General features: G+C 37.1%; 1 long non-coding RNA gene across 1 annotated transcript in view; it reads left to right on the top strand.

Annotated features, from left to right (window-relative positions):
- The window catches only part of LOC148352643 (uncharacterized), a 35,127-nt gene that overhangs the window by 515 nt on the left and 19,860 nt on the right, over window positions 1-14,752 (top strand). The gene's annotated exons all lie outside the window — the stretch shown is intronic.

The following is a 14,752-nucleotide window of genomic DNA, read 5'->3' as shown; positions in this document are numbered from 1 at the left end:
CCAAAGACATAAAAGGCTGTCTGGATCTGATAGGAAGTGCACCATGCTTTTTATGCATGTTTCAAATCACATCTGGCAGCTCCATTATAGATTCCCCTTGCAGGATAATATAATGCATCATATAGCTCCTATGTTCATGTCTCATTTCCATTCTATTGATTTCTCATAGTGTCCACTGCTCTGCAGTGAGGGAATGGAGACGCTGTTAATGTCTGATGCCTTCACAATGATTCTGCCATGTATTCAGTCATTGGCAGATTGAGCTCCGCCTCGTCTGTTTAGAGACTGGGCCCCAATCTGATGCCTGATCATTCAGTTTTTTAATGTAAAGTGCAGTGACATGTGGTAGGTAAGGTTCGTGTCTTGTGACCCTGTCAGATTTTCAGATAAATGAAACTACATCTTATTGATCATTTGAGAGGCAGAGCAAGAAGGCAATATATATAAACTGCAGCCTGGAAACACATTTTATTGTCTTATCTGAAGTCTATGAGGTGCTCCTTTAGAATAAAATCTTTAATAGATAAGTAAATCTCCAGTATGAAAAAAGTGAATGCAACAAGAAAATAATTACCGAATGGCTTGACTTTCTGTTAGCTTGCTAATACTATCACTAGTTATATTGTTTGGGGCTAAGGTGTGCGCTCAATCAGAATCCATGGTCTCACTATCACCCTCTGCCTTGAGGCCAGAGTATTGCGTGGATCACTCTGCATCTGCAGATCCTCAGCACAGAAATATGTTACATACCGCTCCTTTTGAATCAAAGCATCAATAGATAAGTAATCCCCTAGTATGAATAAAAGTCCATGCAATGAGAGAAAAAAAATACTGGATGGTTCGACTTGCTGCTGGCTTGCTGATACTATTATTAATTCTATTTTTGGCGGCTCAAAGGTGCTCCAATTCAGAATCCTTGGTCTCACTATCGCTCTCTGCCTTGAGGCAAGATAATTGAATGCCTCACTCCGCATTTGCAGACACACATCACAGAAATTTGTTACACATGCCACTTTTTGAATAAAGGATCAATAAATTGGTAATCTTCCATTATGAAAGAAAGTCCACTCAAAAAGAAAAAAGAAAATACTGGGTGGCCTGACTTGCTTTTGCCTCGATAATACATTTGATAATTCTATTTTTTTTTGGGCTAAGGTGTGCGGGCAGTCAGAATCCTTGGTCTCACTATTGCCCTCTGCCTTGAGGCCAGAGAATTGTGTGTCTCATTCTGCATCTGCAGACACTGAGCACAGAAAAACTTTACATATGGCTCCATTTGTAAAACAGTAAAAAACAGATCGTAGGGCTGCACGATTGTAGCAAAGCGTGCTCCTTCCAGTCATTGCCTTGCTTTTATTGGCTAGTGCCATTACAACTTGCCTCTGATTAGCTGGCGCCTTTAAAACCTAAATTTTGGTTGGCTAAATATTCCATCACTCAAATAAACTAGAGGGAAAAAAAACACAAACATGGAACCGTAAATCCTTAATAAAAACACAGTGTCTCGCAATAACACAATGGCACTACGTCACATCACAATAAATTAGATTGTGGTTAATTGTGCAGCCCTAAAAAAAAGGAAAAAAAAAAAACACGATGGCTTGGCTTGCTGTTAGCTTGCTAAAAATATTACTTATTCTATTGTTTGGGACTGAGGCGTGTACCTGATTAGAATCCTTCAAATTGCAATCGCCCTCTGCCTTGAGGCAAAAGACTTGTGTGCCTCCTTCTCTTCTCCATTTGTAGACCCTTAGCAGAGTAATATGTTACATACTAATTAATGATATCCAAAATACTATGTGAAAATTTTGCGATTAGCGCTCGTGCGGCACAGTTCATGTCATGGGAACCTGTCGTGGGTTCAAATCCAGCTCCAGACTTCCTGTGCGGAGTTTGTATGTTCTCCCCGTGCTTGCGTGGGTTTCATCCGGGCACTCCGGTTTCCTCCCACATTCCAAAAACATGCATGTCAGGTGAATTGGCCGGTCCAAATTGTCCCTAGGTGTGAATGAGCGAATGAGTTGTCTGTCCCTGTGTGCCCTGCGATTGGCTGGCAACCAGTTCAGGGTGTCCCCTGCCCACTGCCCTGAGATGGCTGGGATGGGCTCCAGCCCCCCCGTGACCCTAATGAGGATAAGCGATACGGCTAATGAGATGAGATGAGAGATGAAAAAGAAAATCCCTAAACTGTGTAGTTAAAAGCAATGTATAAACTGTAGCATGGAAATTCAAATAACCATTTAATATATAACTTTATAACTCCATGACGACGGGTGAGGCAAATACTTACCTGGCTCCCCTGACTGCAGGTCACTAGTAAAGTGGCACATTTAATATGCAAATCCTTTATGCAAAAGGTTATAGAAAATCTGTAAGTCTTTTTTTCCCACTGACTTTAATGTTGGAGGTTGATTACAAAAAACACCCCCTTTCCTGTCCGTCCCCCATTCTTTGTTAAATAAGAGGCTCTCAGACAAGTGTTTTTGCCCAGGGTAATGCCTGGGTAGCCGAGACCTGAATCTATGAATCACCACTGTGTTGTGGGTGCTCCATGTTGTAGGAGGCAAACTGTCAATCAGCCAGCAGAAGACAATGAAGCACAGGTGTATTTCTTGTGTAATGCTCTGTTGTTTTTGTTTTTCACTGCGAGCATATAACAGGGCTCATGACTCAACGGTGATTTTTTCTTTACAAAAGGAAGATACTTTCTAGACGCTTGCACAACAGGTGGGAATACATTTGAAAAAATGTATGAAATGAATAGAAAACACTACTTTGCAGTGTTTACTCACATGGTTAGCCTGTGCCCTGCCATAATGGTATTTATTTTATTATTTTACTTTTATTTTGTTTCTATTTCATTTATGATTTAAGTTTGTGTGTCTGTGTATTTGGTGATTCTGGTTGCTGGGTGGGGATTTAATTTCCCATCTGTACACTATTGTCTTTATACAGCATTTTGAGTTTATATTTTTTGCCTGAAAAGTTCTTTACACATATATTTTAATTTGATTTGATTTAATTTGTTATTTCTACTTTTGAGTGTGATCTGTGGTCAACAACAGCATGTGCGCCGCAAAAATGTTCCATTGGCATATCATTTTCTTTCATTTTGATAACTACATTTTTAAATTTCACTGTATTTTGCCTTACATTTCATTTGAAGGGGATATATTAGAGTGGTATAATTTATTTGTATTATGTTTTTAATATATTTAAATATTAAAATTTAAGCATTAAATGAGCAATTATGTTTTAAAAAGACAATATATTTTGTGTAGTGTCAACCATACTTCTCACCAGGGGTTGTTTTAGGTTCAGAGCTTTGGGGCTGAGTTTTTGTCTGGTTAAAACATTTTTAATTTCACTCCAAGTGATTTAGGATCATTCAACACTGTCAGGAGTGTCACTTCCCATTTGTGAACATCACATTACTTCTCTGTTAGCAGAAACACAATTACTACGCCAATACCAGTTTTTTAAATAAAGTCACATTTCACATGTCAAGTCACATTTCTTTGTGCAGCCCTTAATCACAAAATGTCTTAAAGGACTGTTCAGGCCAAAATTACACCAACCCCTGATCTGAAACAAATATGCGAGCAAGGAAAAACTCAAAAACCTCTATATGAAGAAAATAAGGAAACTTAAGAACGGGCCTCACTAGTGGTAATCCCCCTCCCAGGATGACCAGGGTGTAATAGATTTAGCATTGTGTAACAATACACAAAACATAGTGAACATCAATAAGATATACATAGTTAATATGTAAAAATTGTAGAAAAATTCAACAACAGCAACGACGCCTCGAGCGTGTGAAATTGTCCAAAAAATCTATGACAGCAATGACGCAGCTGGTCAATGCAGACGTTGATATGCCTGAGGTCCAGGCGCTTGTCAGCAAACTCATCTCGATACGTCCTTCTCCTTCATTTTACCACTGGCCAGGCAGCCGGAAAGGACAAGAAAAGAAAGTATTAGGTGGTCATCTATCATAAGGTATAAAATAAAAGTGTGTCTTAAGTCTAGATTTAAAAACTACCACTGCAGAACTTATTTCCGGAGGCAGAGCATTTCACAGTACCAGGACCCAAATGGATAACGCTCTCGAGCCTGTAGATTTCTTTTTGGCTCTTGGAGTCACAAGTAGACCAGCATTTTCTGAGCGGAGGCTCCGTACAGGAACATAGGGGGGAACCAATTTAGAGAGGTAAAAGGGGTAAAGTCCATGCATGTCAGTAAGAGAACCTTAAAATCACATCTTAACCAAACTGGGAGCAAGTGCAAGTTAGCGATATAGAAGTGATATGTTCAAACTTCATTGTCAAAAGTCTCTATTTTGAACCAGCTGCAAACTTTTGATGCTAGACATCAGGAGACCAGAAAGCAAGTAATCAAGCCGAAAGGTAATAAAGGCATGAAGTATAATCTCAGCATCTGATTGCGTCATCATCGGGCGAATCTTCGCAATATTATGGATGTGGAAGAAAGCTTTTCTAGTAATATTTTCTCATGCAACTGAAACGACTGATTAGGATCAAATATAAGCAATATTTTCGACCGAGTCACTACAAGTGATATTACATTTATTAGGGTTCAGAGCAGTGTTTGAGAAGAAATCAGGACAATAAGCTGAACCAACAATCAACATCTGTTTTTTTTACTGGCTTAAGGCGGAAATAATTAAGTGACATCAATCTTTGTGTCTCAGTAAGGCATGCCTCCAAATTACTCCAACTTAACAGAGCGGTTATCTCCAGTGGCAGATACAGTTGCGCATCATCTGCATAGCAATTGAAACTAATATTATACTTCTGGATACTATTACCAAGTGGAAGTATATACTAAAAAGAAGGTGGCCAAATACAGAACCCTGTGGAACGCCACAGGTGACATCAAAAGGTTCAGAGGTCGGATTACTGTAGTTAACACATTGCGTCCTGTCTGACAAGTAGGACGTAAATCACAAGAGTACGATTCCTGAGATACCAATTCAATTTTTACAGACGATCAAGTAATATGTTTTGTTTTGTTTACTGTTTTATTTTGTATCCAACATTTTTCATAATATTGAAGCATATCCTGTCCTTTATAGAGAGAAAGGAAAGTTTTAATAATGCTATCATTTTAAAACAGGCAGGTTACACCCATGCTTCTTACTCGCATGTAGAATCAATACAGAGCGCTATTCATTATACGTGTGAGTGTGAGCTGTGTTCAACAGAAGCTTCTACACAGCAAAATAAAAATGATACACTCAGAGATAATTTTTCATTTTGTCAATTCTTTTTTTCTTAGTTCATTGTAGTTTGGGCTTTCTTTTCATTTTTGGGAAAATTAAAGTAGTGAATTTTTATCTGTATGTTCCGTTTTTTAAGGAAAAAAAATAGCATAAAATGAACAATTATTTGCTAATAAGACACTATATTTGTGTAGTGTCAACCATTTTTTTCACTTATATGTACAGTAAATACTGAAAGTTATAAGTATTATACATGTGAGTGTGAGATCTGGTCAACAACAGCTTCTACACTGAAAAAAATAGTATGTTTATTTTTATCATTTCGTATTTTTTTCTGGTAAAAATAGCATAAAATGAGCACCACGCTGTATTTTAAACCTAGTTTTCTTGTCAAATTAAATATTCAAATATGATTATCTGCCATGTGCCATATAAGACAACTTTATTTATTTATTTTTATTTTTTAAATTTATTTATTTATTTATCTATTTTGGTCCACTGTTTATTTGCTTTGGTCCATATAGTGTGGTTCATTGATGTGTTCATTAGTCCACAAAATACATTCTAATTGAGTTTGCAATATAATTAGAGACCAAATCAACTCTTCTTGTCTACTTTACGACAAGCGGGAAATGCCCTTTCAAAATATACTGTTTTTTTAAAGCGACAAATATTCGACCAATCAATTTTCCTTATTGTTCATTGCAACCAAAAAGAGTGCTAAAAAAGGACACAAAATAATACAAACTACGGAGATTCAAAGGGACCAAAATGCACCTTTTTTACTCATTTTTTCGCGCAGCAGCAAGATGGCGGACAGTTATGTCAGTTCCTTGTCAGTGAGGCTCAAGTTGTTTGAAATATATGTAAATTTCTCATTCCAAACAATACTGTTTTTTAACGAATGAAGGGTTTTTCTACCACTAGGATACGTTAAATAATACAAAAATTCCCTTTGAATGTGCATTCAAGAGGTGGTCACGTGACCGCCACCTCTGGCCCAAAGCTGAACTGCAGCTTCTGTGTCAAACGAGTACCCAGCACCGCTCCATGCACCTTTAATGATATTACCTCTAACGTTCTCTTCTGTAGTTAAACATTTTAAAAGGAAAGCATTGGAGGACACACAAAAAGGTGACCCGTAACCCGATAATCGGATGACTGTTGCGTGTCCTAATTGACTTAATTACACGTGTGACGACGTCGCTGCGATTCTAAGTAGATTAGTGAGTGAGACGATTATTCTATTGATGGGAAAAATGAAAGCAGAGCACTTTACTTCCGGGTGTGAATCAATACAATAAGATTATAGATTTGAAATGGATACAGGATGAGTCCTTAAAGCTTGTTGGAAGGACTTTGTAGCTTAGCGACGCCAAGGCTACATCCAATGAGATATTATTTTCCCAATATTTCGTGTATTATCTCTGATCTTCTTGTTTGAGATGATAACGTTAACAGAATACACTAAAATAAGAAGCAGAAAATCAATTGAATATGGAGGGTCCAAAAAATACCATCAAAAATAAATAGCAAAATATAAATGTTTGTATGTGTAATACATGTAGATATTAAGAAAGAAAAACGGCAAACCAAGTGAGGATAATGGTTCAGAAATTGAATAAATGAATTGATAAACGTTAACAAACAATATACACGGAAATTAACCAATACTGAACAAATGCAAGCAATATGAACACCCAAAAATACACATATTAATTTGAATGTAGATATAAATAAAAACAACAGTCTACATGAAACTTTTCTTTCCTTAAAAAAAGATGCAAAAAAAATGTGAAATGTGCAAATAAATACTATGATATTTAAATATCAAAATCAGTTAAAAAATATCCAATCATTAAAACAAAAGATTCAAAATATAATAAAATACAGTAACAAATACTAGTATGCAAATTAATGTGGAACTGATTTGAAAAATATTAAATAGTGTGTATATTTAAAATAAATATTCAATGAATCTAACAGAAGATTAAATAACAAATAAAGGAATTAATGTGGAAAGGATTAGAAAACTAAATAAATGCATTAATATAAATATATTTAAAAAAACAATCAAAAATAAAAAAGACCCACTCTATTTTTCAAAACATTGTTTTCCTACACGTGTTTTTATTGTCATTTTTATTTATTTTTATGTTTTTTAGGCTTTTTGTCACTGTTTTGTTACAATGACTCAGTTGATTTCTTTTTCAAATAACCATCAATACTTTACATTGAATGGGCACTTTTTTAAATATTACATTTTAGAAGCTTAAAGCAGTAAACTTGAGTATTAAAGGGAAGTTACCTACAAGAATTTTTAAAGGGACAATGTTTTTAATTTTGCGTCTCCTAGTGGTAAAAATAACTACATTCATTAAGATAGCAAAATTGTATTGAATAATAAGCAAAAACACATGAACTACTGTATATATATATTTTTTTATATACTGGTAGGTCGATAAATGTGCTTTTATTTGACATAACATGAGCTGATATGACTGTCCGCCATCTTGCTGCTACATGTACCCGTAAAAATCAACAACCTGGGCAAAAAAATCGAGAGGCAAATGGGGCTGTTAGGTCACTTTAATCCTCCGTAGTTTTTTTTCCTATATGTGGTTTGTAGCACTCGTTTTCAGGAGCACTACACAATATAATCACATCTTGTGGTCAACTACTACACAGTGCAACACGACAAGCGTTTCTTGATCCAAAATCGGGGCCCAAATTCTTCCAACTACACAAAAAAACAGACAACATATTCAAATACATGTAAAATTGTCCTAACAATCTGCTGAAACATCACCTTTTCCAAATAGGGGTTTGTCTCGGGGAACAGGTGATATATTACTCCCCAAATTCAAGATTGCAGTTTCCAAACCCCCCCTTCTAGCTGCAGATTGCTGACTGTGTCACTTGACGCTTTGAAGAGTGTAAAGCCTCGCTCCGAACCTGTTGACAGTCTGCAGGGATTTGCAACGTTTATCTTTCCCGAGCTTTAGAAGATGAATAATTCACACATTTTTGGGAACTCTGAGCATTTTCGGATGTGAGGCGTCCCTCTTTTCTTGCATAATCCTTCATGATGATAACCAAATACGGAGAAAAGTTAAACAATAACCTGTAGGACACAAAGCAGTTGTTTTATTTTTAGACAATGCAATCTTTTTTTTGTTTTATTTTGTGCTCGTCACATGTTGCTTAACAGGTCAATCCTTTTACTATTAGATCCCTTTGTGGTATTTTTAACCCATCAAAGCCTTTTTAGGCATCCGATCCATTACAGCAGGCCTTTATATGTGCTTCTTTCTTAAGCAGCTTTAATCTTAGATCATCTGCTCTCGCCAAACTTTGACTTGGCCATGTCTTGAGCACAGTACGATCACCATTGAATAATTTGCTTAAGGGGTAACGTGGAACCTCCTTTTGTGCTGCTGGTACAATAACAATTGGTCACACGGCAACGATCGAAGTCAAGTGAAGTCAAGTCATGTTTATTTGTATAGCCCTTAATCATAAGGAGTCTCGAAAAGCTGAACAGACAACAGACTATTGCAAACCACCGACTATTATTACACCATCCCCTGATCTGAAACCTACATGCGGGCAAGGAAAAACTCAAAATCCTCAACATGAGGAAAACAAAGAAACCTTGAAAAGGGACCGCTCAATAGGTAATCCCCCTTTCAGGATGACTAGGCTGCAACAGAGGTTGCAATAACAAATAATACACAGATATTGCCAACATGAAATATATGTCATTCATAAGCTATAGAATAGAAGTGTGTTTCAAGCTTTTATTTAAACAGTTCCACTGAGGTTTCAGATCAAATCTCCATACCTGTCAACCTCCACGCCTCCATACCCTTAAAAAACTGTCGTATTTTCCCTTACAAAATACAAACTAATCTTACACCACATTTTTTTTTCAAATGTGTTAATTTATGTAGTTTAACATGTTATACTGTACATATGTTTCATTATATAAAATATATTGTTAATTAACATTTAGTTGTGAGATACTGAGTTGCTCGACATGAATGAGGTTTATTATAAAAAATTCAGTACCTTGGATGTTCGCTGTAGAAGGAAAAAATACATGCAGATATAATTAAGTAGAATTTTCTTATTCAAATTAGTAATTCGTTTTCTGCATTAAATTATTGTTGATAACATACTGACTAAAGGGATAACCACAAACCTGTCCTTTTTCATTTTCTCCTTAATAATTTGTAATATAATGCATCAAAGCAAGTGAGCCGCTTGAGAGCCTCTCTCTTTAATTAGTCGAGCCGAAAAGCCGGTTCTCTAAAAAGAGACGGACTTCCTTTCACTACACAACTACCACGAAATGATGCATTGTGGGAAATCCCCAGGAAGACGCATGCGCACAGTAGCATCAAACCGCTCGCTTCGTTTGCAACGAAAAAAAATGATACCGAGATAGACGCTACCGCGGTGAACTCGTTTGACTTGATCGATTTGCCATTTCGTGATAGTCGGTGTATACGGTACCCATAAATGACAAATTTGCGTTTTTCCGTACAGATTTTCTCGTACGTCGTACACGTCTTAAAATGCATAATAAACGTACATTGTAAGGCAAAAACGTACAGGTTGACAGGTATGAATCTCAGAGGCCAAAGCATTCCACAGCACCGGGGCCCAAATGGAGAACGGTATTGAACCCGCAGATCTCTTCTTGGCTCTTGGGATCACTAGCAGACCAGCATTTTCAGAGCAAAGGCTCTGGACTGGAACATATGAGGAATTAATGGGCTGCTTGCTTGAGATGCAACCAATGATAACTTTTGCACTCGATTAATTTGTTGATCATCATGTCTATTACTCGTGAAGAGGCTTTTATCTTCTCGTTTAATTTGCATCCGGGTTGAGAGAAGGGTAAAACCACCGCTGGAGTTGAGCAGTTTCAGAATATTCTGGGCACAAATAAGGTGTAGAAGTAAGCTGTTTGATTCACAAGTGCTAAGACCATCATGGCTGACAAGCGCCTTTATACCAGGAGGGCAAAAACAAATCCTAACAAATCTTGCTTTCTTTCTTGCTTTATTTTTTTCTTCCTTTTTTTCTAGATTTGTTTTCTTTCTTCCTTTCTTGCTTTCTTGTTTTCTTGCTTTCTGTGTTATCATCTCTTTCTTTCTTTCTCTTTCTCTCTCACTGTCTCTTTCTTTTTCCTCTGTGTTCCTCTCTCAATCTTTTGCTCTCTCTCTCTCTCTCTCTCTCTGTCTCTCTCTGTCTTTTGTCTTTCTTTTCCCCTTTCTATCATTTTTTCTCTTTCTCACTCCTCTCTTTTAGTCTCTCTTTCCTCTCTTTAATCATCTCTCTCTACCTGTCTCTCTTTCACTGTCTCTCTCTCCATGTCTCTCTCTCTTTCTGTTTTTTTCTCTCTCTCTCCCCTCTCCTCTCTCTTTTTTCTTTTTCTCTTTTTCTCTTTCGCTCTTTGTCTCTTTTCATATGTTTGCTTTTTTGCTTTCTCTTCTCTCCTCTACTATTTCTTTCTTTCTCCCTCTTTCCACCTTCCCTCTCTTTTTTCACCCTCTCTCTCTTTCTCCTTTTTCTCACCCTCTATTACTCTTTCTCTCTCTTTCTCTCTTTCCTTCTCTTTATTCTACTAGTTTGGCCTCTGTGTATTTATATGCCATGTGGCTCCGAAGGTAAAATGAGTTTGACATCCCTGTTGTAAGGGGTTCTGTTCCTAGTTAACTGGGCCAAACCATCATGTACGTATTTGTGTATAGCTCCCTTTTTTTTTTTTTTTTTAAAGACTCAAAGTTTGTGCGCGCGATTTACAACAAAGCTTTATGGTAATTATTATTTAGGGCTAGTCTTTTTGAGCTTTGAAGTGAATTTGACCTTGTGGGCTTTTGACTTGAGAGCACCACTGTATTTGCGTGACTGATGTAAAATTCTGCTTGAGTTGTCTAAAATGTCAATGCGAACAACCCCGGTGGAGTTCCAAAAATATTATTCTGCAAAACTCCATAAGACAAATAAACAAAAAGACGGTCTCTGGACAACGTCAGACTGTTTTTATTTTGGGGTAAATTAGTGAATCCTTATGTTGCCCCCTCGAAATGACTTATAAGAATCACTTTCAGCTTTGTTTTTTCAACTATTAATTGAACACCAGGATCGGTTGCATCTGTGTTTTTCTGGTCTCCACCTGTACTCAACAAATAAACAAATAAAAATAATACATTTTAAGAGGATAACCGCTTTTCTACTTACACAAGGCGCACCTGTATGTAAGCCGCATGCGCCCACATAAAAACATGTAACACAATCACAAATTTAACCCAAACCGGACTTTGAGTCCCACGATTGTAACTGAATATAAAGTACACAGTCCAAAAACCACAGCCGGCAAAATGAACGGAAAATTATACCGGTACTTAAGGTTTGATGCAGACCTGCAGTCCGGGTCCCGTTGAAAATAATCCAAGGAAAAAAAATGTATATTTCCAAAGGTAAGGGTGGAAAAAATATATATCCACTATTGTCCGCTGCGTCCACAAACACGTCTCACCTTTACTCCACTTCCCGTCAGCCCCCGTTGTTTTCGCCCCTTCTTTTTGATTCGCCCGTGGAAAACATATCAGAATAAGTCTCTAAAATAAATACATTACAAAAATATACAGTTGCAAATACATATTATACATGCTTACACATATTTACAAAGAAAGACGGTACACCGAGAGAGTTTTAATAATAATATTATAACTTTTCATCCCAAACCGTCCTCATCTTCCTCCTTATAACTGACGTCATCAAAGTCGCCTTCCCCAGTATGGGAAAGAGACTATGTCATATAGACGTCGTCGCACGCTCCCTTATTGAAAAACACACTAGCAACACGCTCGCAAAGTAAAGTTTACGTGCAGTAGCTCTGTTTCCTTCTTTATCGGACTGCTCGATTGCATTTAGCTTGAAAGCTGCGTCATGTGCCTTTCTTTTTGCAATTTGCATGGTGAGGATATTTCTACGCTAATTTAATTTGTGCACAAGCTAAGAAGTTGCAGTCTTCCTCGGCGCATATATTCCACCGGTCTAAATCTTACCTTTTGTACTCGAGCGCCGCTGGCGGCTGTTAGAAAAATTACACAAATTGGCCGCATCACTGAATAAGCCGCAGGGTTGAACGTTTGGGAAAAAAATAGCGGCTTATAGTCCGGAATTTACGGTATATGGCAGCACGGCGGCGCAGTGGTTAGTGCGTGTACGGCATAGTTTTGAGGTCGTGAGATCAAACCTTCCTGTGTGGAGTTTGCATGTTCTCCCCGTGCCTCCGGTTTTCTCCTACATTCCAAAAACATGCATGTCAAGTTAAGTGGCCGGTCCAAATTGTCCCTTGGTGTGAATGAGCGAGCGGATTGTCTGTCCCTGTGTGCCTTGCGACTATCTGGCAACTAGTTCAGGGTGTCCCCACTGCCCGAAAAGAGCTGAGATGGGCTCCAGCACCCCTGTGACCCTACTGGGGATAAGCAGATAATGGATGGATGGATGGACATATATAATCATACTTGAAAAATTCTAAAAGGTCCATTACTCTGCAAAAAATCAGATTAATTGCAATATCTCGGATGAATTCAATATTTCCTTTTGGGCTGTATAAAGTGTCAGCACTTTTTAGGGGAACGTTACAAATGTATTCCACACAACCTATAGTGTAATTTATTTGGTTCTATATTTTCAAACATTTTTTCCTGGGATGTATTTAAGAGTTATACATGAATGTCTACTTAAGTATGGCAGTTAATTGTAAAGATTGGGTGGCAAACACCAACATTTTAAATAGGGACGCAGAAGAACAATTTCGCTCCAAGATTGATACCGATACTCTGATACCTGGTCGTGATGATACCATTCCTATTTTTTCCCCTTTTCTGTAATATTTTTACTTATTTATTTTGAAAAACAGAAAATGTTGAGAATTTATATTATGAATTTAAGAAAATATAAAGAAAATATTTCTTCATATATTTATTTATGTATATACATTGTGACTTATTATGTTTATTTTATATTGTAGCTGCTAGGTGTTATTGCATTTCTTTTTATTGCACTATTGTAACGATGCATTATTCTTTTTCATCGTTTTATTTTCTTTCGTATTTATCGTGACAGTCTTTCAGTAACTTTTTTTCTCTCTTCAAACTCTTTATTACATGTTTTACCCTGGAGGGCCATTTCTGATCTACTACAAACTACAGAGACTCAAAAAGACCAAACTGAACTATTTTGCGCCTCATTTTTGGCACAGTCTTTTAAAGTCTTTTGGGTATTCGTAGCAGCAAGATGGCAGACAATTCCTTTGTGTCAGCTTCTTCTGGGTGAGCCTCACGTTTCGTAAAATGAATACAATGAGTATTTTAAAATAATGCATGTTTATAGGATGCTTCAGGTGTTTTGGCTTAGTATTAAAAACAATGTTGTGTTGTTGTTTTTTTTTTTTTAAATAAATGGCACTTTTTTTTTTACTACTAGGAGGCACTAAATAATGCACATTGTCCTTTTAACTTCAACCAAGACAGGGCAGAACTCAAGAGGATTGTAAATTTCCCCTTACGCACAAGTGCTGCCCCGCTTTGGTTGTGGCTTTTATTGGACTATTTACGGTATGACTTTGGCACGCAAGATTCTGTTTCAGTGACCCAGAAAAAACAAACAAAAACGGCAATGTAGTTAAGTGCTTCTTTGCTGATGTGAGCGTCCCAGTCGGTTGCTCAAGATCCAGCATTTGTTCTATTGAAGGTTAAACTATCTCGATTATGGGGAGGCTTCGATTATCGTCAACTATGGAGTTGAATGTAGTAGGCATGAGGTGGAAAGGGTGGAGGGCGGGGTCACCTTACATATTTACACGTTTATCCATCCCAGAATCACATAACAGGAGAAACCATCACTGCTTTTGATATGAACATTTTCTGAATCTTCTAATGTCATTATTAGTTGCCTTGGAGACTGACTGAGTTAGGGTGTTGCTATGGAAACTGCGTGGCTGCTCATCACCACGCACAGCAGGCTACACTACTCCCTCGACAGACCGGTGGTGTACAAATACACAAGACGACTACACGCAATAAATATTTGTGTTTTTTTTTCTTTTTTATTTCAAATGTATATACAGTAAACAGAGAGATGCAATTCCCTTGAAATTGAGAGGGACATTGAACTGCGAACACTCATAGATGTATGGGTCCATTATACACCGTGGAGTAGGATAATCACTCAATTACAAATCACTATAAAGGTCAAATTAGTTGGAAGAAACAGTTAAAATACAGTTTAATTTGTCTTATGTTAGCTTGTGAAGGCTTTTTTTTATACAGATCTGGACAAATAAGGATTCTAATATGCTCATTTGTATTTTTATTCCGTGTTATAAGGCGTCATAAGTTCATCTTTAAATCTCTAACCTCTATTCAATGACTGTTTACACAATAAGGGTCCATAACGCAAGAAATCTTTACATGTATTTTTATGTCT

This window comes from Urocampus carinirostris, chromosome 14 (assembly GCF_059441175.1).
Source record: "Urocampus carinirostris isolate Australia breed hairy pipefish chromosome 14, RoL_Ucar_1.0, whole genome shotgun sequence".
NCBI classification, from domain to species: domain Eukaryota; kingdom Metazoa; phylum Chordata; class Actinopteri; order Syngnathiformes; family Syngnathidae; genus Urocampus; species Urocampus carinirostris.
Note: the sequence above shows the minus strand (reverse complement) of the source record. Positions and strands in the feature narration are given on the sequence as shown.